Here is a 25203-nt window from a genome sequence, read left to right as displayed (position 1 = left end):
TAATTTTGGTTGAATTAGGTGTTTTTGATGCTGTTGAGTGCGTTGAGCTGTCTTCTGCTATAGTTGAAGCTGCAATTGTTTTTTGAGATGGTTGGTTAGGTGTTGAAGGGTTATGATGATTGTGGGAGATTCTTGAAGAAATGAATAGCTTATTTGGTCTTCTATGGTAATGAAAAACTGGTATAATGTTGATTTCCAATGGTAAGGCTTTAGAGGTTGCACGAATAAGAGCAAGAGAATGAATGACAATGAGTATTTTTAGGAAAATCATTTTGGTTGCTTATTGATGGCAAAATAGCAGGATGGCGGGAAAGGTTTTTAGGCTATAATGAATAGTAGACAGTGTATGTGGGTTAGTGTTACGCTCTGCTACACTTCTCCGGGATGGGTCGGTTTCTGTTTCCTAACCCGGCAGCCGTCATCCGGCTTGGAGCAAGAGCAGCAGCCATCTTGGCTAGCTCAGGAGGGGGCAGCCATCTTGTCTAAACAAGAACAGGAAGGAACTCCATATCTGGTCGTGGGAGGATCTCCTATGGGGGCTGCCATGTTGGATGCACCTGAGTTTGGTTTGCTCTGATTGCTTCACTATTTAAAGCACTGCCTCCAGGCCTTCTTTGCTTTGGCCTCAATTGTCCTGAGGAGTTGCTGTCGGAAGTGCTGTTCGCCGGCTATCTCCTGTTCCTGATTTCCTGTGTACCGGACCTTGGCTACTTCTTGGATTTCGCTTGTTCGCTGCCTGCCTTGACCCTGGACTGATTTTTGACTATTCTTGCCTATTCGGAGTTCTGGTGCTGGACTGTGTCTATTCCTGCCATCCTGGTCAGCGGCTGTGCAACCCCGCCGGTTCCAGAAGTCCTGGTGGCCACCTTCAGCTGAGGGCTCAACTCTTGGTGAACGGTGGTCGCTTCCCAGGTGAAGCTAGGGGTTGTCTGGCTGCCTGACCAAGTACGGCATCTCTCCATCTTCGCCGTGCTTGGTCGGGGCACAAGGGCTCACACATCTCCAGTCATAACAGTAGGCCGAAGCCATGAGCTCACCAGACAGGTCCGAGCTGTCTCACCTGGCTCAGGTTCTCCACCAGCAGCAGGAGCAACTAACCCGCCTGTCTAGCGCCTTGCAGGAGGTCTGCAGTCAGCTACCAGGACTCCAGCGGCAGGCGGCTGTGGCCCCTCCAGGCTCTAGAGCGGAGACTTCCGCTGCACGTCTGCGACTTCCAGAGCCACCTCGCTTTGACGGTACTCCCGCAGCTGGCCGGGGGTTCCTGAACCAGTGTCAGATCCTGTTTGAGCTGCAACCAGAGGCTTTCCCGTCTGACAAAATAAAGGTGACCTACATCATCTTCCTGCTTTCCGGTGCCGCACTGGCTTGGGCGTCCCCGCTGTGGGAGCAGCGGAGTCCGGTTCTGACAAACCTGGAGGAGTTCTTGAGGCAATTCCGGATGGTATTCGACATTCCCGGCCAACCTTCTTCTGCCTCAGGGGAGCTGCTGCGGATCCAGCAGGGCTCCGGGTCAGTTGGGGCGTATGCCGTCCGGTTCCGTACCCTGGCCGCGGAACTCAGGTGGAACCAGGAGGCCTTAACAGCCATTTTCTGGCAGGGTCTGGATGGCCAGATAAAAGATGAATTGGCTGGCAGAGAGATTCCCGCTACTTTGGATGCCCTTATTGCACTCTGCACAAGAATCGATATCCGGTTCCAGGAGCAAGCCCAGGAGAGGGCCACGCAGCCGGTACCGCAGAGATCCAGAGACCTTCCCCGCCACCCGGAGACATCTAGGTTCCTCGAAAAGGGTTCGGAAGGAACCGAGGAGGTACCCATGGTGATGGGCCGGCATCGCCTGTCCAAGAAGGAGAGGGCCCGTCGTCTCCAGAATCAGCTATGCCTGTACTGTGGGCAGGCCGGGCATTTCACAAGCACCTACCCGAATAAGCCTGGGAAGTCGGGAAACACTCCGGCCCGAGCCCTGTGAAGGGGGTGGCTCTGGGCTGGTTATCTTCCCTTCCAGACAATCTGCTCTCAGTCCCTGTACTGCTCCGTGGAGAGGGGTTCCAGGGCCAGACGATGGCCTTGCTGGATTCCGGGGCAGGGGGAAACTTCATAGACACCGAGTTCCTGCCCCAGTTGGGGGGCTCTTCGGTGCCCTGTCAACCAGCTCTCAGGGTTACCTCCATCCAGGGGGACAGTCTTCCCCAGACGATCACCCGAATTACCTCACCCCTGGGTATGCAGATGGGGGCACTTCATCAGGAGGAGATCCAGTTTCTGGTGCTCTCCCGAGCTATTCAACTGGTGATCCTCGGTCTACCCTGGCTTCGCCTCCACGCCCCGGTTATTGATTGGTCCACCAGGGAGATCAGACAATGGGGTTCCCGTTGCTTCCAGCACTGTCTTCAGCAGGTCAAGCTGCCCGTTCCTGTCTGCTCCGCCCAGCTCCAGACTCCACAGGGGAGATCGCCTGGGCTACCAGAAGAATACCAGGATTTCCGGGATGTATTCAGCGCACAGGCTGCAGACACACTTCCTCCCCATCGGACTTCTGATTGTGCGATTGACCTGCTTCCAGGAACCAATCCACCCAGGGGACGCCTGTACACCTTGTCCCGGAAGGAATCTCAGGCCATGTGAATTTACGTCCATGAGAACCTATTAAAGGGGTTCATTCGGCCCTCTACCTCGCCAGCAGGGGCCGGCTTCTTCTTTCTGTCCAAGAAGGACGGGTCTCTTCGGCCCTGCATCGATTACCGGGGCCTAAACAAGATCACCATTAAGAATCGGTACCCGCTCCCACTCATCCCAGAGCTGTTTGACCGGTTACAAGGGGCCAAGATTTTCACGAAGTTGGAGTTGCGAGGGGCCTATAACCTGGTGCGGATCAGGGAGGGTGATGAGTGGAAGACGGCGTTTAACACCCACGAGGGGCATTTTGAATACCTAGTGATGCCATTCGGTCTCTGTAATGCCCCTGTGGTGTTTCAGAATTTTGTGAACTACATCTTCCAGGATCTGCTATACTTCTCCGTCATAGTGTACCTTGACGATATCTTGATTTTCTCACCCTCATTGCCGCAGCACATCACACACGTCCGCACAGTGTTACAGCGACTCAGGGAGCACCGGCTATACGCCAAGTTGGAAAAGTGCTCTTTTCACCAGCAGAGACTTCCTTTCCTGGGATACATTGTCTCATCCACCGGGCTGCAGATGGACCCAGATAAGCTGAAGGCGATCTGCAACTGGCCGGTACTCCAGGGTCTTCGGGCTTTACAGAGATTCCTGGGGTTTGCCAATTACTACCGGCAGTTTATCCGGGACTATTCCCTGGTTACGGCTCCTCTGACGGCTCCTCACTAGGAAAGGGGCTGATGTGAAGAACTGGACGCCGGAGGATCTCGCTGCTTTCACCACCTTGAAGGACGCCTTCCTCTCTGCCCCGGTACTCCGCAGTCCAGACCCAACCAAGCCGTTCCTGGTAGAGGTGGATGCCTCCTCCCTGGGAACGGGGGCTGTACTCTCCCAGACATCCGCATCTGGGAAGAAACATCCCTGCTTCTTTTTCTCCCGCAAGTTCACCCCAGCGGAGCGGAACTGCACGGTAGGGGACCGGGAGCTCCTGGCGCTTAAGTTGGCTTTTGAGGAGTGACGTTACTTGTTGAAGGGTGCAGCACACCCAGTCACGGTAATAACGGATCACAAGAACCTCTTGTGCTTGCAGAACGCCACCAGACTGAACCCTCGCCAGGCCCGGTGGTCTTTGTTTCTCGCCCGGTTTGACTTCCGTCTGATCTTCAGGCCGGGCGAGATGAATGTCCAGGGGGATGCCCTGTCTCGCAGCTTCGAGGCTCCGGAGGACCCGGAGGAACCCTGCCCAATGCTGAATCTGGCATGTATTCCCTCCATGTCCGGGGCCAGTGCCGCTTGCCAGAACGCCGTTCCGGTGGGTCTCTGTAGGAAGGTGCTGCGCTGGGGGCACGCGTCCGAATTTGCCGGACACTTTGGTTTCCACAAGACCTTACATCTGATCTCCCGATCGTATTGGTGGCCCCGGATGGCGCAGGATGTTCTCCAATAAGTGTCTACCTGTCCGGTGTGCGCCCGAACTAAGTCTTCACATCAGAAGCAGTGGGGGCTGATGTAGCCCATGCCAATACCACAGCAGCCATGGGAGGACCTGTCCATGGATTTCATCACCGACCTGCCACCCTCGCAGGGCAATACGGTCATCTGGGTAGTGATCGACTGGTTCTCCAAGATGGCCCACTTCATTCCTATGAAGGCTTTACCCACTGCCGCTACCCTTGCTGCAAACTTCATCACACACATCTTCCGGCTCCATGGACTGCCACAGAGGATCATTAGTGACCGAGGCTCGCAGTTTACCTCGCGCTTCTGGAAACTGTGTGTTCAGCTTTTGGAGTTACCACTCAGGAAAGATGTCAGGAAGTATTTCTTCACAGAGAGGGTGGTGGACGCTTGGAATGCCCTCCCGCGGGAGGTGGTGGAGATGAAAACGGTAACGGAGTTCAAACATGCGTGGGATATGCATAGATGAATCCTGTGCAGAAGGAATGGATCCTCAGAAGCTTAGCTGAAATTGGGTGGCGGAGCAATTGGGGGGAAGAGGGGGTGGTGGTTGGGAGGCGAGGATAGGGGAGGGCAGACTTATACGGTCTGTACCAGAGCTGGTGATGGGAGGCGGGACTGGTGGTTGGGAGGCGGGAAATACTGCTGGGCAGACTTATATGGTCTGTGCCCTGAAAAGGACAGGTACAAATTCAAGGTAAGGTATACACATATGAGTTTGTCATGGGCAGACTGGATGGACCATGCAGGTCTTTATCTGCCGTCATCTACTATGTTACTATGATACTATTCTCGTCTGCATATCACCCCCAGACCAATGGTATGGTGGAGCGGGTCAACCAGACTGTGAAGGCGTTCCTCCGGGCATACTCTAACCAGCGCCAGGATGACTGGTCTACTCTGCTACCCTGGGCTGAATTTGCCTATAATAACAGTCTGCATTCGGCCTCCCGGACGACACCTTTCAGCACCATCTATGGACGCCACCCGCGTCTACCTCCACCAATTTCCCCCGCAGAAGTTCCACCTCAGGTGCAGTCCACAGTCCGTTCCTTTCAGGAAGCTTGGAGGAAGGTCCAGGATCAGCTACGACGGGCAGCGGTCAAGGCCAAGGAGACCTATGACCGTAGAAGACAAGCGGCTCCCACATTCCTGCCGGGAGAAAAAGTATGGTTGAGCACCCGATACCTGAAACTGCGGCTCCCATCTCTGAAGTTTGCTCCCTGGTTCATTGGACCTTTTGCTGTACGATCCAGGATAGGAGCAGTGACTTACCGGTTGCACTTACCCAGCCAACTCCGGGTGCACAATGCCTTTCATGTGTCCCTCCTGAAACCTTTCCGCAGGTCCAAGTGGCATCCTGAACTCAAGAAGGTGGCCGTGCCTGAGAGTGATCCAGATCCAGAGTATGAGGTGGATCACATCCTGGATTCCAAGTGTCGTGGAAGGAAGCTGTACTATCTCCTCGCCTGGAAGCATTTTGGACCGGAGGATAACTCCTGGGAGCCGGCGGCCAATGTGCATGCTCCAGATCTGATCCGGGAGTTCCACGCTCATCATCCTGCTAAGCCCAGCCCAAACCGGTGAGGGGGAGATCTTTCCGTAGGGGGTACTGTTACGCTCTGCTACACTTCTCCGGGATGGATCGGTTTCTGTTTCCTAACCCGGCAGCCGTCATCCGGCTTGGAGCAAGAGCAGCAGCCATCTTGGCTAGCTCAGGAGGGGGCAGCCATCTTGTCTAAATGAGAACAGGAAGGAACTCCATATCTGGTCATGGGAGGATCTCCTATGGGGGCTGCCATGTTGGATGCACCTGAGTTTGGTTTGCTCTGATTGCTTCACTATTTAAAGCACTGCCTCCAGGCCTTCTTTGTGTCAGGTTCTCAGGTTCAGAGCCCGCGGGGCCGGGTTCTGGAGCAAACGTGAGCCCTTAGGCTGCTGACGAGGAGCAACAGCAACAGGCAAACCCCACCAACCAACGCTGGGCAAGCACACCGACACCGGCAGGGACTGCAGGCACCGCCCAGCGAGCCGGAACACACGGTCTGGAACACTGGACTGGAATTCCCCGGACTGGAGGACACAGGACTGGACCCCCGGACCGGAACACTGGATGGGAATCCCCCGGACTGGAGGACACAGTACTGGAACACTGGACTGGAGCACACCGGACTGGTCCACACAGCTTCACCTGCACTTAGCTACTAAGCCCCCCAGGAGTTGAGCTCCTGGGTTCGAGTAGCCGGCAGGACTTACTGGACGACACAGGGACCAGGACTAGAACAAGCTGTAACTGAAGTGCACCTAACTCCTAAAGTGACCAAAAGTGTTCCTAAGCCCAGCACCAACAGAAAAGCTCCTAAGCCCTCCACTAACAGCAGTGCTCCTAACAGAAACTAACAGGGGTGCCCCTACGCCCTACACTAACAGAAGTGCAGGGAAGCCACAAGGGAAAAGGAAGGGAATACAAATGCCAGACCTAACACTGGTGCTTCCTAAGCACCAAGCTGCAGCAGCTAAACACGGGTTCTCACCCTGGTGCTTCCTAAGCACCAAGCTACAGCAGCTAAACACAGGTTATGAGGAAAAGCGGGGAAGACACAAGGAAACAGGCAGGAAAGCCAAATACCCAAACAACAAAAGGTGCTTCCTAAACACTTACTAACAAGGGTGCTCCCAGCACCAACCTCCAGCACTGCACTAACAGCAGTGCTACACACAGTAGCAAAAGGGAAAGCAGAGGAGCCAAAGGGAAAAACAGGGAAGTCAAACACACAAGTCACAAGTGCACACTGCACTAAACTAACCTGGACCTGAAGCAAGTAGCAAGAAGCAAACGTTGCGAAGGCCCTGAAGGAAAGACCACCACTTCCTTATCAAGGCCCTCCCAGATGATGTCACTCTCCCTAGAGCCAGGCAGAACACATTGAAACCCCGAGAGGCCCAACCCACATCAATGCAGCACCGAGAAGCTCTTGAAGCCAGTACACCCAGGGAGAGGTAGAACAACTCAGACCACACCCACAGCTGCAGTGAAGTGAGACAATTAGCCCCATGCTGGCAGCAGCCGGCACAGAGAGAGAGAGAGAGCTAGCTCAAACAGGACAGAAAAACAGAACAGAAGCCAGCTAAAAAGCTGACCCCCAGGTAAAAGGTAAGTTTGAGAGGGGTTCTGACCACGATCATAACAGCACCTCCCCCTCAAGGCTCCCGTGTCCCCAAAGAAAATTTGGGTCTCCATGGGTAACTGTGATGAAATCTACCAATGGGTCTCAAAACATAGACCTGGACTACTGGACAGGAAGTAGCAAGTACCTCTGGAACTTGGAAACCAGAGTGGCTTTGGCCGCCACAAGGCTCTTTAGGACGGCTGCTAGGCAGGATCAGAGTCTTGGATGCAACAAGTGGAGTTCTATTCAACAGGAACCATCTCCTGAAGGAGTCCACAACTTCCTTGACTTCCTGGCACTCCACTGTAGCAGCCAGAACTGGGCTAGAGCCCAAACCCATCCTGGAATCTGAAGCCAGACAGGAACTCAAACTGGACTTCAGACTGGACCTTGCTTCTTGGCTGGAGCTGGAACTCAGTAGGAGTTCAACATCTTGGTTGAACTGGGAACTCAGAGTAGACTCAGCATCTTGCCTGAGACTGCAACCTGATCCGGCCTCAACCTCTTGGCCGGAACTGCCACTCAATTCAGACTCAGCATCTTGGCTGGACTCTGTACTCAGCGTAGACTCAGCATTTCGGCTGGCACGGGAACTTGCTCCGGACTCAGCATCTTGGCCGGAACTGCAACTTGACCCGGACTCAGCATCTTGACCGGGACTGCAACTTGACCCGGACTCAGCATCTTGCCTGGAACTGGAACTCCAACTTGACCCGGACTCAGCATCTTGGCCGGGACTGCAACTTGACCTGCACTCAGCATCTTGCCTGGGACTGGAACTCCAACTTGAACCGGACTCAGCATCTTGACCGGGACGGCAACTCTCACCGGACTCAGCATCTTGGCCGGGACTGTAACTTGAACTTGACCCGGACACAGCATCTTGGCCGGGACTGCAACTTGACCCGGACTCAGCATCTTGCCCGGGACTGTAACTCAATTCTGATTCGGCATCTCGGCTGGACTCTGCAATCGGTGCAGACTCAGCACACATCGTGGACTCATCATCTCGGCTGGGCTCTGCACTCGGTGTAGACTCAGTGCTCATCGTGGACTCAGCATCTCGGCTGGGCTCTGCACTCGGTGTAGACTCAGCACTCATCGTGGACTCATCACTCGGTGTAGACGCAGCATCCCGGCTGGGACTGCAACTCGATCCAGACTCAGCCTCTTGACTGGAACTGCAACTCGATCCAGACTCAGCATCTTGACTGGAACTACAACTCGATCCAGACTCAGCATCTTGGCTGCCACTGCTGCAACTCGGAGTGGACACAGCATCACGGCTGGCCTCAGTACTCGGTGTAGACTCAGCCCACAGCACGGACTCAGCATCTTGGTTGGGACTGGCACTTGGTCCGGGACTACTAAGCCATCTTCTTTCAGCTTGGGCCTCAGGAGTATCCCGCAGGGCTGGATCCGAGAGGAGTTGGAAGCGGTAAAAGAACAGCTTGGTAGAGGGATCAATAGCAGAAACTGGGTTTTCTTCGAACCCAAGCCAGGCGACACGCTTCCTCTCTGCTGCAGCTTCAGAGGTATCCTTCAAGGCTGGATCAGACAAAAGTGCAACCCGGTACTCCTGGAGTGTCATAAGCAGATCCAGATCAAAAATTGGGTTGGAACTGGGATCCAAACTGGTACTAGGAGGCTTGGTTTGAAGCGCCACTCGAACGGGACTCAGAGACTTGCCTGGAAGCACAGCTTGGACTAGACTCAGAGACTCAATTACCAGCCCCATTCGGACTGGAATAGGAGGCGCAGTCAGCGTTTCTCGGACTGGACTCAGAGGCTTGCGTGGAGGCGCCACCTGGACTGGCAGCGGAGGCTTGGTGAGAAGCCCCCCCCCTTCGGACTGGAATCGGAGGCTCGGTCAGAAGCATCCCTCGGAATGGACTCAGAGGCTTGAGTGGAAGCGCCACTTGAACTGGCATCGGAGGCTCAGTCAGAAGCGTACCTTGGACTGGACTCTGAAGCTTGGCTGGACGCGCTGCTCGGACTGGATTCAGAGGCTTGTCTGGGCGAGCTGCTTGAACGGGACTGGACCCCTGCTGGGCCCAGAGCGTGGAATTCCCAAGACGTCTCCTCTCAGCGACAGCTTCAGGAGTATCCCACAAAGCTGGAATCAAGACCAGGCTGCGGCGATATTCAGCGAGCGTGATAAAAGGGTCCATATCTGAAACTGGGTTTTCAGTGATTCCAAGCCACCGGACATGTTTTCTCTCAGCTGCCGCTTCAGGGGTCTTCTTCAAAACAGGATGAGACAACAGTTTATTCCGATACTGACGAAGAGTCATAGAAGGATCAAGAACAACGATGGAGCTGGACCCCAGCTGGGTCAGCTGGGCGGGGGTTCTTGCCGGGCTCATGGCCTTCGCAATCTGTCAGGTTCTCAGGTTCAGAGCCTGCGGGGCCGGGCTCTGGAGCAAACGTGAGCCCTTAGGCTGCTGACGAGGAGCGACAGCAGCAGGCAAACCCCACCAACCAACGCTGGGCAAGCACACCGACACCAGCAGGGACTGCAGGCACCGCCCAGCGAGCCGGAACACACGGTCTGGAACACTGGACTGGAATTCCCCGGACTGGAGGACACAGGACTGGAACCCAGGACCGGAACACTGGACGGGAATCCCCCGGACTGGAGGACACAGTACTGGAACACTGGACTGGAGCACACCGGACTGGTCCACACAGCTTCACCTGCACTTAGCTACTAAGCCCCCCAGGAGTTGAGCTCCTGGGTTCGAGTAGCCGGCAGGACTTACTGGACGACACAGGGACCAGGACTAGAACAAGCTGTAACTGAAGTGCACCTAACTCCTAAAGTGATCAAAAGTGTTCCTAAGCCCAGCACCAACAGAAAAGCTCCTAAGCCCTCCACTAACAGCAGTGCTCCTAACAGAAACTAACAGGGGTGCCCCTACGCCCTACACTAACAGAAGTGCAGGGAAGCCACAAGGGAAAAGGAAGGGAATACAAATGCCAGACCTAACACTAGTGCTTCCTAAGCACCAAGCTGCAGCAGCTAAACACGGGTTCTCACCCCGGTGCTTCCTAAGCACCAAGCTACAGCAGCTAAACACAGGTCACGAGGAAAAGCGGGGAAGACACAAGGAAACAGGCAGGAAAGCCAAATACCCAAACAACAAAAGGTGCTTCCTAAACACTTACTAACAAGGGTGCTCCCAGCACCAACCTCCAGCACTGCACTAACAGCAGTGCTACACACAGTAGCAAAAGGGAAAGCAGAGGAGCCAAAGGGAAAAACAGGGAAGTCAAACACACAAGTCACAAGTGCACACTGCACTAAACTAACCTGGACCTAAAGCAAGTAGCCAGAAGCAAACGTTGAGAAAAGGCCCTGAAGGAAAGACCACCACTTCCTTATCAAGGCCCTCCCAGATGATGTCACTCTCCCTAGAGCCAGGCAGAACACATTGAAACCCCGAGAGGCCCAACCCACATCAATGCAGCACCGAGAAGCTCTTGAAGCCCGTACACCCAGGGAGAGGTAGAACAACTCACACCACACCCACAGCTGCAGTGAAGTGAGACAATTAGCCCCATGCTGGCAGCAGCCGGCACAGAGAGAGAGAGAGAGCTAGCTCAAACAGGACAGAAAAACAGAACAGAAGCCAGCTAAAAAGCTGACCCCCAGGCAAAAGGTAAGTTTGAGAGGGGTTCTGACCACGATCATAACACTTTGCTTCGGCCTCAATTGTCCTGAGGAGTTGCTGTCGGAGTGCTGTTCGCCGGCTATCTCCTGTTCCTGATTTCCTGTGTACCGGACCTTGGCTACTTCTTGGATTTCGCTTGTTTGCTGCCTGCCTTGACCCTGGACTGATTTTTGACTATTCTTGCCTATTCGGAGTTCTGGTGCTGGACTGTGTCTATTCCTGCCATCCTGGTCAGCGGCTGTGCAACCCCACCGGTTCCAGAAGTCCTGGTGGCCACCTGCAGCTGAGGGCTCAACTCTCGGTGAACGGTGGTCGCTTCCCAGGTGAAGCTAGGGGTTGTCTGGCTGCCTGACCGAGTACGGCATCTCTCCATCTTCACCGTGCTCGGTCGGGGCACAAGGGCTCACACATCTCCAGTCATAACAGTTAGTAAACAGGGCTGCTAAAAAGGTATCAGCTAGACAGAGCTATCTACATTCAAGTATATATCAGTTTGAAAATATTAATTTCAGCAGTATTATGGAGTGCAGTAAGTTAATATAAGGACTGCCTGAAAGCAGAATAAGTAAACACAGTATATGTGGTTTAAGTAAACAGAGCTGCGTACAAAAGGTATCAACTAGACAGAACAGGAGTGGAGGAGTGGCCTAGTGGTTAGGATGGTGGATTTTGGCGAAATCAGATCAGATTTTGGCCGATAACAGTCAAGTCAGCTGAGGGTACTCCGAGAGTCGGTGAAAAAAACGGCTGTCTATGCGTTGGCCATCTTTTACATTAACACTAATCAGCAACAAAAAGAAAGGAAATTGTACATTATTTATTTATTTATCAATGTATTTAAACCCTACATTAGCCCCACAAACATGCAGGCTCAATGTGGCTTACAAAACCAGAGAGAGAGAGAGATCTCTGGGTGATATCAGATACAAATAGAGCATGATTACAGCAGGCAATTTTAGCACAAATATAAGAATAGAATACAGTATTTCACAATTGCATAGACGGTTGGTGGCCCAATTGTCTGGGGAGGCTAAAGGGGGCGGGGTTTACATCCTTAATTGTCTGACAACACACAGAAAAAAAAAAAAAGTAAATGTTTCAATCATTTTTATTCAAAACTTAAGAAGAAAAGTTAACATCATCATGTATGAACGTGATATTTTCCCACCATGTGGCTAAACTAACACATAGTACTTCTACTCCAACAAATAAAAAAAAAAAAAAAGTAAAAATAAAATAATCACAATTAATACCTTTTATTAAATGTAGATATTAGATATGTATCATATGTCAAAGAATAAAGTGGTTGCTCAAAGCATATACATAGTAACATAACAGATGACGACAGAAAAAGACCTGAACGGTCCATCCAGTCTGCCCAACAAGACAACTCATATGTGCTACTTTTTGTGTATACCCTACTTAGATTTGTACTTGTGCTCTTCAGGGCACAGACCGTATAAGTCTGCCCAGCACTATCCCCGCCTCCCAACCACCAGCCCCGCCTCCCACCACCAGCTCTGGCACAGACCGCATAAGTCTGCCCAGCACTATCCCTGCTTCCCACCACCGGCTCTGGCACAGACCGTATAAGTCTTCCCAGCACTATCCCTGCCTCCCAACCACCAGTTCCGCCTCCCACCACCGGCTCTGGCACAGACCGTATAAGTCTGCCCAGCACTATCCCTGGCTCCCAACCACCAGCCCCGCCTCCCGATCTCAACTAAGCTCCTAAGGATCCATTCGTTCTGCACAGGATTCCTTTATGCTTATCCAACGCATGTTTGAATTCCGTTACCGTTTTCATTTCCACCACCTCCCGCGGGAGGGCATTCCAAGCATCCACTACTCTCTCCGTGAAAAAATACTTCCTGACATTTTTCTTGAGTCTGCTCCCCTTCAATCTCATTTCATGTCCTCTCGTTCTACCGCCTTCGCATCTCCGGAAAAGGTTCGTTTGTGGATTAATACCTTTTAAATATTTGAACGTCTGTATCATATCACCCCTGTTTCTCCTTTCCTCCAGAGTATACATGTTTAGTTCAGCAAGTCTCTCCTCATACGTCTTGTAACGCAAATCTCATACCATTCTCGTAGCTTTTCTTTGCACTGCTTCAATTCTTTTTACATCCTTAGCAAGATACGGCCTCCAAAACTGAACATGGAACTCGCGCCGGCTAGTGCTGGCTTCCCTTCCCAGGTCGTCGTGAGCCAGCACCAGCCGGCGCGAACTCGGGGGGGGGAGGGGGGGGCGATTGTGTGCAGACCTCCGGTGGCTGGTGCTGGCTTCCCTCTCACTTCCCATTGGTCTGCCCTGTGACGTCATCCCCAGGGCGGACCAATGGGAACTGTGTTATGAACCCAGGCATCCAGACAGAGGTGCAATTATATAGGATAATTATGTACTATATATTGTTAGTCTGGTTTTAATTTGTGTGTCTAAATTGACAGCTTGACCCTAATGCAGCCTTTCAAAAAGCAAAATGTGGCCATCGGGCATCGTGTTTTTTAATTCTGCAATTTGCTGATCTGCTTCGTTTGTTTGCTGATTAAGCACTAGTAAACTGCCACCTCTCTGTGCTTCTACTTTTAGCTACTCAGTACAGAGCCAGAGAACTGAGCAGACAACCAAAAACCTAAGCATAATGCAGGGACCTCTTAACACCAGGTCTGAGGAGGCATAAAAGTTATTTCTGAATTTCGGTGGCAGCAGTATAAGGATTTCATAACGTTTTAATCTCTTTAGTGTGAGCATATGAGCTATACTGGTACAAAGAGCTTGGACTGTGAGGAGAGACCACAAAACAAATATGCATCCACCAGTGTTCAATGCTACATCCCACTACATAATTCCTCTCTCCATCTGTTGCATTTCTTAGATATCAAAATACCAGGCCATCAAATTTTAGGTTGCCAGAAATTTCAAGATGGCAAATGCAAAAGATCACAGGCGTCACTACCGGGTAAACAAGTACTACCCTAAAAAGTGAATTTCCACCCATTTTAGAGCATCAGATCAGGCCCAGGGTAACCTAAACCCCTACCAAATTGAACAGGATGCAATTCAGACCCTTCTACCCTCTGCTGGAAAAGCATTTAAGCCAACATCTGTTGCCAAAGGATGCAGCTCTAATCTTAAGACTTGCCCTGAAGCAGCAGGAAATAACACTGGATTAAACATTACTTCTGCTGCCAGCACAGGGGATGTGAGAAGCAGAATGAGAGGGCAGGCAAAGGTAGGGAAGTTCTCAATTTCAAAGTGTGAGCAGCCTGTTTATGTCGGTGGCGGGGGGGGGGGGGGGGGGGAATAGAATCACGACAGAAAGGGGGAAAGAATGAGGACATATTACTTCTTACCACAAGGCTGCCCACTAGAGGTTGCAGCAGCCATTTTGGAATACAAGCCAACCCCAGGCAGTTTCAAGTGGGCATCACTCGTGCCTGATTTCCCCCTTTGACCACCAAGGACTTCTCCAGGTAGGTCCAGGAGCTTATGGGGGTATGGATCTGTGAGACCCTATCCAGCTTATAATCGAACGAGAATAACGCCCAAGTTCCGACCTAAATCGGGAGATGGGCGTTCTTCTCACAAAAACAAATAAAGCGGTATAATCGAAAGCCGAACTTTGGACGCTTTCAACTGCACTCCGTCGCGGGTGCGGACAAAGTTGACGGGGGCGTGTCGGAGGCGTGGTGAAGGCGGAACTGGGGCGTGGTTATCGGGCGAACAGAGATGGGCGCCCTTCGCCGATAATGGAACAGTTTTGAGCTAGAATTTAGGACACTTTTCCTGGACCCTGTTTTTTCACGAATAAGGCCCCCAAAAGTGCCCTAAATGACCAGATGACCCCCAGAGGGAGTCGGGGATGACCTCCCCTGACTCCCCCAGTGGTCACTAACCCCCTCCACCACAACAAATGATGTTTCACAACTTTTTACTTTCACCCTCAAATGTCATACCCTCCTCCCAAGCAGCAGTATGCAGGTCCCTGGAGCAGTTGTTAGGGGGTGCAGTGGACGTCAGGCAGGTGGACCCAGGCCCATCCCCCCCCTACCTGTTACAATTGTGCTGCTTAATGCTACTAGTCGTCCAACCCCCCCAAACCCACTGTACCCACATGTAGGTGCCCCCCTTCACCTCTTAGGCTATAGTAATGGTGTAGACTTGTGGGCAGTGGGTTTTGAGGGGGATTTGGGGGGCTCAACACCCAAGGGAAGGGTGCTATGCACCTGGGAGCTCTTTTACCTGTTTTTTTGGTTTTGTAAAAGTGCCCCCTAGGGTGCCCGGTTGGTGTCCTGGCATGTGAGGGGGACCAGTGCACTATGAATCCTGGCCCCTCCCACGAATAAATGTCTTGGATTTATTCGTTTTTGAGCTGGGCGATTTCATTTTCCATTATCGCTGAAAAGCAAAAACGCCCAGCTCACACCTTGATGAATAAAACATGGGGCGTCTTTTTCTTTTAAAAAATACGATCCGCCCCGCCCCTTCACGGACCCGTTCTCGGAGATAAACGCCCATGGAGATAGGCGTTTCTGTTCGATTATGCCCCTCCATGTGAGTTTAACCAAGCACAGCCTTTTTTTCTGTCCAACTTTATGCATTTACCTAGCTGGTTAGTAATCTGAATATCGCCACTAACCGACTAAGGTCATGCTCCACCAGATCTCCACCCCTAGCCGGCTCCTAACCTTTCCACTTAGGGGTTGGCTGTTTAGCTGCAATATTCAGTGGAACTATTCAGTTAAGTGCCGCTGAATAGGATTTCCAGTGGTGCCGTGGGATAAGATGGCCCCAGGTCCTCCCGGAGGTCAACTCCCCAACAACTCTCCCAGGGCTTTCTCCATGATTTTGTTGGACTGAAGGCGGGTCTCGAAATTCAGAATAACATGGTGGAGAGAGGATTGAGTGCCTAGCGGACTGACTGGAGTTGGTGACACCAACCAGAAGTGAAGCCCTTGCACAGTGCATGTGGAGGACTTATTGACAATGTGCACCATGGTTTGCTGAAACCAGGAAATGTTTGAAGAGGCAGCGGTAACTTCCTCTCATCTCTCCTGGCTGTGCCTGGTACCGGAGCTGGAGAAGGTTAAAAGGTGGTAGCCCCGGAGGGAAGAAGTGGCGACTACAGCCAACAGAGGGATGCCTGGCAATGCATCACAGGCCGGGTGGCAGGAGGGCCTTAGTAACAAAAGCAGCGATAAGCACTGGACACTTCACCCTGCGCACACTTGGAGATCCGGGGAAGCTTTTTCTGGCAGAGATTTGAGGCACTCAGACAGGAGTGTTTTCACTATGCACTATGAATATTTTTGCTGTGTTCAAGGCTAAAAGATCTGTTTGGAACTTATGAAGGAGGAGCATACTGTTCAGCTTAAAGGGTTTTCATCTTTAGAAGTTTGATAGGGGCTGTCGGAGTATCAAAATGCCTAAGCAAATTAAAGCAAGGGCCTCCACCTCTATAAAGGACTTACACACTGTTAAATCCTCCAAACTTCCTACAAATACAAGTCCTGGAAAGGGGGGGGGGTCGAGGGCTTCACCTCCTCCCTCAACGCTTTTACCTTCAGACTCTGTGGCACCAACGGCGGATCCAGAATCACATGTGGTTATGTGGTACCAAGTGCTGCAAAAATGAAGAAATCTAGGGAGGAGACTGCAGAGTTAGTGGTGTTGAAATTAGTGGAGAAATGTATAGCTATCACAGGGTGTTTGGGCGTGGCAGAAGCTCATTTACTATAGTTGGAGAAGAATGTGTCAAGGGATAGGGAGGAAAATCTGCGGATACAACAGAGGTTGGAGGTCTTACAAGACAGACCTGAGGACCAGAAAACAGAAAATGCAGTCTAATATCTGGATAGTGGGTACTTGAAGACCACGAGGGGCTTTCTCCTATTGCCTATATCCATAACTTTCTAACTATCTGCTTTCCAGGGGTTTCCTCTAGCCCACCCTATAAAATAGAGCAGGCATACAGGGAGCTACATCCTAAGCCCAACAACAACATGCCTCCTCGTGCTTTTGTAATCAAGTTGCTACGCTTTCAGAATACAGACTATAAACTTAAGACAGGCCCGAGGGAAGACGTGATGCCTGCTTCCTAGGAGGACGTGGATCTGAGCGGCTCCCCTGACACCTGCTAAAAACTGCCAAAATATACACAGATCCTGCTGGGATAAACGCTGGTACCTGCTCATTAAGGAACAGAGAGTATCCCCAGACGCACTTGAGAACGCCGGGTGACTGAGGTATGCCCACAAAAGGGCAACGAACAGCAAAGGTAGCGCGGATCCCGAATCCAGTCAAGATGGCGACGCCGCAAAAGGCCCCGAGTTCAGACTCAGATTCGCTACCACCCCCGACGCTCGTGCAGACTGCAGAATGGGTACAGGAGATCACACGATCAGTATCGGCGGCATTAGCTGACAGACTGAATAAGTTGCAATCAGCTGTGGAGGAAATCCACGAAAAATTCGATGCCCACACCCAACGGCTCCAAGAGATGGAGCAGCGCATAACAACAGGCGAGGAGGAAGCGAGGGCCACGGCGAACCTGGTTGCCGCGTTGCAGAAAGAGGCGGGAGAACTTAGAGAGAGGATTGAGGAGCAGGAGAATCGCAGCCGCCGGAACAATATCCGAGTGATCGGCTTACCTGAGACGGTGGCGGGCGCTGAACTTTACCGGTTTTTTTACTCCTGGTTGCCCCGAGCGCTGGGTCTGGAGGAATCTACAAGCACCTTCTGCTGTGATAGAGCCCATCGGATGGGGGTCAAGGGAGATACTAGCAACAGACCGCGCACTGCTATAGCCCATTATACCAACTGGCTCTCCAAAGAGCGGATTATGAAAGCATTTCGAATGAAGGGGAGCGTGGATTATGAGAATCACCGACTGCTGTTGTTCAATGATTACTCTGCACGTGTAGCAGCGCAACGGAGAGCAATGGCGCCCACGTGCTCTGAACTTCACAAGAAGGGAGTGAGATTCGCGCTTATGTATCCCGCTAAACTACGCATATGGCAAGGCGGACAGACAATTCTTGTGCAGGAGGTGGGGGAAGCTCAAGAGTTTCTGCGCAAGATGACCGCGGCAGCACAAGAAGGGTGAGAAAGCCAGAAAGATTTCTGCCATAAATGATGCGACATATTGATGATCCTGAGGCATCATAGGGATAAAGAACTTGAACCTTTGCTGTTGATAGGTTTGTCTGTTATTGATGTTGGGCTGAGTTCCTATTTACAGATTTAATAGGGGAGAAAGTTGGGGGATAGAACAGGTTGTTATTTGATTGGGGGTTTCCCTTATGTTCTTGGAATTTCAGAGCTGGGAATGTAACTTTAATTCAGGAGGGAGGGGATCTGAGTACTTAAGGCTCATGACGAGTGGGGGAGGGGGAGCTGCTGAGAAGATCCTAGGAAGGTGAAGGATGCAGAAGGAGAGGAAGGGGGGGAAGAGGGGGGAGGGGAGGGATGGGAGGGCAGGGGACAGAGGGTGGGAGGGGAAGGGGTGGGGAGTGGGTGAGGGATGTATGCGTGTGATGGATGTATGGGTGTGCATGAGGCGGGCACGGGGGGGGGGGTGTTGGATTATTTGTAGTAAATAATTAGCAGATTTTATACACACAGCTTCAGCTTTAGAAATGTTAATTTCTTTTCTTCATCTCTCTCACATACACCCCAGAATAATTCACTGCTGAGTCACTTTAAAGTTGAAGTAACAAAACATCTGTTTACTCACAGTTTTAGTCAGATTGATATTCAGGCAGGCTTATATAAACATAATACTATACATTTGGATTATCAGCTCTTTCCATGTGCTTAGATGGTAATGGATGCTCACACCATAGATCCTCAGCTTAGGAGAGACCATGAGCTCCATGTGCTGTGCCTAACCCCCACAGGAAGTTGCATGGGTGTGACCTCTCTAGGCAATTCACATCAGAGGTCACAGAGTAATCACAGAAAAAAATTGGTGACAGTCAATGCATGTAAAATACAATACATTATTCCAACAAACCCCTTCTCATGCATACTGTCATGCAATTATTAATTCATACAAAGTCCAAGCTTTATTCGCAGATTCTCAAAACGTCTCTGGGTAACCGGTTTGGTCATGATGTCAGCTGTCATCTCACTGGTGTGACAATAGTCTAAACTGATGACCCCTTCTTTCGCCAGCTCTCGCACGTTGTGATATTTCGTTGCGATGTGCTTGGTGCGTGACTGAACCTTGTCATTCTGTGACAGTCTGATGCAGCTCTGATTATCTTCCATTATCTGGATTGGTCTCTGTTCAGCTATTCCAAAATTCAGCAAAAGTTTTTCAATCCACATCAGTTCTCTGCATGCTTCTGATACGGCCACATATTCAGCTTCTGTAGAAGACAGACTCACAATACTTTGTTTATGACTGGCCCAAGAAATTTGTACATTTCCATACATAAACACATATCCACTTGTGGATTTATAATCAGAATGATCCCCTGCCCAATCTGAATCACAGTACATATTAGTTTTGGATTACTATTGGCTGAAATCTTTAATTTACAATCAATGGTACCTTTTAAATACCTTACCATCCTTTTAACTGCAGTCCAATCTGATTTGGTAGGTGAGCTGACCCTTCTGCTCAAATTCCTACTGCATTTGCTATATCAGCCCTGTATGTGGTAGTCAGATATAAAAGCTTACCTATGGCTGATCTATATTGGATGTTATCTGGTAAAGGTTCTCTTACTGTTTCATCCTTCAGAAAATCAGTGATCATGGGAGTGCTTACAACTTGGGCATCTTGCATACCTAAACTTTCAATAAGCTCATTTATTTTCTGCTTCTGGCTTAGAAGATAAGAACCATCATTTTGTTTCTCAATTTCTATACCAAGATAGTATGACACATTACCAAGTTCTTTTATCTCAACATTTAGGTTTAAATATTTTACAATGTCCTTGTACTCTTGCTCACTTTCGCTTGCAATGAGCAGATCATCAACAAAAGCTAAAATGTATGCATATTGTCCATTCTGCACCTAGTGTACAAGCATTTATCTGCTTCACCTTGCTTAAACCCTAAATTTGTCAATATTTCATGCAATTTGTCATTCCCAACATTTGCACTTTGCTTTAATCCATAAAGACCTTTGTTTAATTTACACACTAGCTGTCTTTGTTTTGTATTTATGAAACCTGTTGGCTGTTCCATGTACAAGTCTTCAGTTATATCTCCATGAAGAAATGCTGTTTTCACATCAATGTGGTTGACTTGCATGCCTTTTGAGACTGCAATGCTCAGAAGTGTTCTAATTGTCGTGTGTTTCACTACAGGTGCAAACACTTCATCAAAATCTTCTCCATATTTTTGAAGATATCCCTTTGCGACTAATCTGGCTTTATACCTTTCCACTTTCCTGTGCATTCCTTTTAACTTGAATACCCATTTGCATCCTATAGCTTTCTTGCCAGGAGGTAATTTTGTAAGAATCCAAGTTTTATTTTATGCAATGCATCAATTTCTTCTTGTGCAGCTTTACGCCATTCAGCAGCTTCTTCTGCTGGCATTTCTTAATCTCATCCCATGTTAAGGGCTCTTGAGCTTCTGCTGACTTTGTTAGGTAAGACAGTCTTGGGGGTGGAACACCTTGTTTTCCCTGGATGAGCGTCTAACAACAGGTTGGTCTGACCTTTCCGCATCCTCTAAATCTGAGAGTCCTTCTCCAATTGATTCCCCTTCTCCAACTGTACTGTCTTCTGCAATGATCCTTTCTGTGTCTGCTTCCTCTGCCTGTTCCTCGTTAGATACAGATGAGTTGCTTTCAGACATCTGCCTTGGTATGGCATTTATATACACTGGCATGTCTATTATGGTTCTAGTTTCATATTCTGGATGATAAGGCTCATCTGGGATAATCCAGCCTTTATCAACCCTTTTATTTTCATCAAAATATGTAACATGTCTTATGCCAACAATGCCAGTTTTCAGATTCAAAATTCTATATCCTTTGTGTCCTGGAGCATAGCCAACTAAAATGCCCCTTTCTGTTGTGGAATCCAGCTTATGCCTTCTTTGCTTTGGTACATGAGCATATGCTGTACTTCCAAATGTTCTTATGTGTGACAGGTTTGGCTTCCTACAATGCCATGTCTCATGTGGTGTGCGCTCAGCGCCTTTAGTTGGCATTCTGTTTTGTAGGTACACTGCTGTGAGAATGGCTTCCCCCCATAGTCTTTTAGGGAGATTGCTATCTGACAGCATACATCTGGTCATTTCCACAAGTGACCTAAATTTTCTCTCTGCAACAGAATTTTGCTCTGGTGTATAAGCTACTGTTGTGATATGCTGAATGCCTCTTGTTCTAGAAATGTGCGCATGCTTTGTGAAGTGAACTCACCACCATTGTCGGTCTGAAGAACCTTTGGTTTTCTTTCAAATTTATTGCTCACCATGGCTACGTATTTCTTCAGCATGTCTGTGACTTGACTTTTTTCTTTCAGCAAATAGGCCACACAATATCTAGAGAAATCATCCAAGAATATTAGCACAAATCTGTTATTTCCCAATGATGGGATATTAAACGGTCCACATAAGTCACTGTGGATTAAGTCCAGTACTTTATTACTCCTATTTCCTGTGTATGCAGGAAATGAGGGTCTCACACCTTTTTGAGTAACACAGTCTATGCATTTCTCCATTTTACCAGCATCTGCACTTATCTGAATGCCTGTGGCAAGTTGCTTACTGTAAAGATCCTGGATCACCTTAAAATCACGATGTCCCAGGCGGCGGTGACAGATTTCCAGACTACATTTACCATCATTCTTCCTTACTTGCGCCAGATGTGAGGCTTCACCTGAAATGCTCAGTTTATAAACATCATTATGCATAAAAGCTTCAGCATACACTTCATCATTTTTAGAGATTGTGCACTTACTGTTTTCAAAATGAATCGCAAATCCCTTCTTATCTAATGTAGATACACTAAGCATATTGCAAACTGCTTGGGGAATATACAAGACATCACTTACAGGAATTTCTTTAACTTCATTAGACACTTTGCATTTTAAGAATCCAATGCCTTTTGCTTGGATCTGAGTAGTCCCTGCGTTTGCAGTTTGAAGAATTCCTTCTTCTGGACTCACTTCCTGAAAAAAATCCTTACAATTGGTTAAATGGCATGTGCTCCCCGAATCCAAAATCCAAGTACTTTCATTGAATTATTATTACCATAGTCAAAGATTTTTTCTACCATTAGAAAGCTTCTTATGTTTATCATTGCTTGGAAAATTCTTTGTTCCATTGGCTTAGGTGAGCTAGAGGGGGTGTTTTGTGTTTCCTTACACCATTAGATACATGTCCCTCCTTTCCACATGAATAGCAAATCAGCTTGCCCTTGGGTGGAGTTTTCCCATAGCTCCGCCTCCTCTATTCTTTGCCAAGAAATTTGTTTCATTTCTCTCTGACTGTCTTTGAGAACACATCTCCTCAGAATCATTAATTATGCATTCCTGCCTTCAGTTTTGATGCTGCCTGTTCAAAAGATTGCCCTTCAATGGCTTCATTTACAGACCTAAAAACATCAACTTCTTTGATAGTGAGGTAAAAAGAAATGCTCTTTTCAATGCATCACACATGGGAATTCCAGAAAGTTCTAAACTTTTGAATGAAGACATAACATGCATAATGTGATCATTACTTTACTTTTATCCCTTAATTTGGTTTCATTCAACTCTGCTAACCAAATTGGTTGCTGTTTTGCATATGTAGTTGCATACATAGTTCTCAGTTTATATAAAATTTCGTTTGCTGTATCTTTTGCTTCCACAATATGGCTTGTTTCTCTGAGAGAGCTTCCAAAAACATGCACTTCACATAATAGTTTGCATTGTCCCATTCAGCCATATTTTCAGCTGTTCTGTTTTGGTCTAAAACATATACTTAATTTCTTTGCTTGAAGGAGACATCTGAATCTTAGTTCCCACTGCTGATAATTAAACTCAGTTAATTTAGGCACCTTGAGAGAGTAGAAAAATGGTGAATTTCCTCCCTCAGCCATTTCTTAGCCTGTTTGGTGTGTGGGGGGAGAGAGAGACAGACTGAATCTTTCTTTTAAAACTTAAGAGAAAAATTTGGCTTTTTCACTGCCTGGTAATATTTCTCCCTTTTTCAATTCCTGGGCTGGGCCCATAACCCTTTTGTTGGATTATTTGTAGTAAATAATTAGCAGATTTTATACACACAGCTTCAGCTTTAGAAATGTTAATTTCTTTTCTTCATCTCTCTCACATACACCCCAGAATAATTCAATGCTGAGTCACTTTAAAGTTGAAAGTAACAAAACATCTGTTTACTCACAGTTTTAGTCAGATTGATATTCAGGCAGGCTTATATAAACATAATACTATACATTTGGATTATCAGCTCTTTCCATGTGCTTAGATGTTAATGGATGCTCACAACCATAGATCCTCAGCTTAGGAGAGACCATGAGCTCCATGTGCTGTGCCTAACCCCCACAGGAAGTTGCATGGGTGTGACCCTCTCTAGGGCAATTCACATCAGAGGTCACAGAGTAATCACAGAAAAAATTGGTGACAGTCCAATGCATGTAAAACTACAATACATTATTCCAACAGGGGGGAGTAAAGATTGCACACACAAAACGTAACCTACAGGCTAGGACACAGGGCGAAGAGAATGAAGATGGAGTACTGCAGTGCGGGGATACAGAGGCAAGAGCATCAGAGAGCGGGAACCTCGCTGGTCCAGCTGGGAGACTGGCGGGTTGGGTGCTAGCATGGCCATGGAGAGTGTTCTTATGTGTGGTGATGATGGCTAATTTGAAAGTGATCACGCTTAATGTGGACGGGTTGCATTCCCCGGTTAAGAGAACCAAGGTACTCTCATGGCTGAAAAAAGAGAGAACAGACATAGCATTCATTCAGGAAACTCATTTAACCGCAAAAGAACATCAAAAACTTAGAAGGGGCTGGGTGGGGGAAGTAGAATATGCCTCCTATAATTCTAGGCAGCGGGGGGTGGCTATTTTAATACACAAACAATTGCCTTTCACCACCCACAAAGTGATCTCGGACAAGGAAGGGCGATATGTGTTTGTTCTGGGTGACCTATGGGGCCAGAGTTTCTTATTGTGCAATGTTTATGGGCCCAATGTGTATTCCCCAAAAATTCTATGCAGAATTAGTAGCTAGGGTGGCACCCTTTCCCAGATTGCCACATAGTGATGGGGGAGACTTTAATTTTGTGGCTGACCAGACAGTGGACAGTAAGCCCCGGAGGCTGAGAGTCGGGAATTGGGACAGCAAGGGGATTAATTTCTTAACATCTGAATTAGGGGCTAGTGGATCTATGGCGACTCTTGCACCCACATGACAGCGAATTCACCTTTTATTCTCACCCCCATAACACATACTCCCGGATTGATTACCTCCTTACCAATCCTTCGTTGCTTTCCCGGTCTTCTCATGTCCATATAGTGGACTGCGCACTGAGTGATCACTCGGCGGTCACTATGACGGTCTCTTTTACTGAGGGGCGGGGGAGAGAGTGTGGAAGGTTTCCCTCCTCACTATATCATGACAGGAATTTCGGGAATACTTAAGAGACAAGTGGTTAGATTACCAAGTGTATAACCAAACGGCAGAGGTTGATGCAGGCACATACTGGGAGGCCTCAAAGGCAGTGATGAGGGGACATATAATAGCATACACGGCAGGGAGGAAAAAGAGAAGAGAGGCAGATCTGTTGAGGCTGTCCAGTGAGTTTCACCAATTAAGACGGGCACATACGAGTACTATGAATGCTTCAGATCGGGCTCGAATGGTAGAGGTTAGACGCCAGATAGATAACATCCTGACTCAAAGAGCACAAGGGACATATACTTTCAACGTTTTAAATTATTCAAGTGGGGAAATAAGGCGGGGAAATTGTTAGCCACCCTGGTACGACCATACCGTAAGCGGCAAATCATCACTACTATTAGAGATGACGCCGGTAGAGAGTATACTAAAGGGCAGCACATCACACAACAATTTGTGAATATATAGCTCCTTGTACGGGGCTCGAGACTTTGACTATGAGGCTTGTGAGGGTTTTTTTCAGACGTTCATCTCTCTACGCTTACGCCCGAGCAATTGCAGACCCTAAATGGCCCCATTGTAGAGCAGGAGATCCGACAAGCTATTAAATCTTTACAATGACTAAGGCGCCAGGGCCTGATGGCTATGGCCCAGAGTACTATCGAATGATCGCAGATCTGGTAGCA

Source organism: Microcaecilia unicolor, chromosome 5, assembly GCF_901765095.1.
Source record: "Microcaecilia unicolor chromosome 5, aMicUni1.1, whole genome shotgun sequence".
Lineage (NCBI taxonomy): Eukaryota > Metazoa > Chordata > Amphibia > Gymnophiona > Siphonopidae > Microcaecilia > Microcaecilia unicolor.
This window is presented reverse-complemented; position numbering follows the sequence as displayed.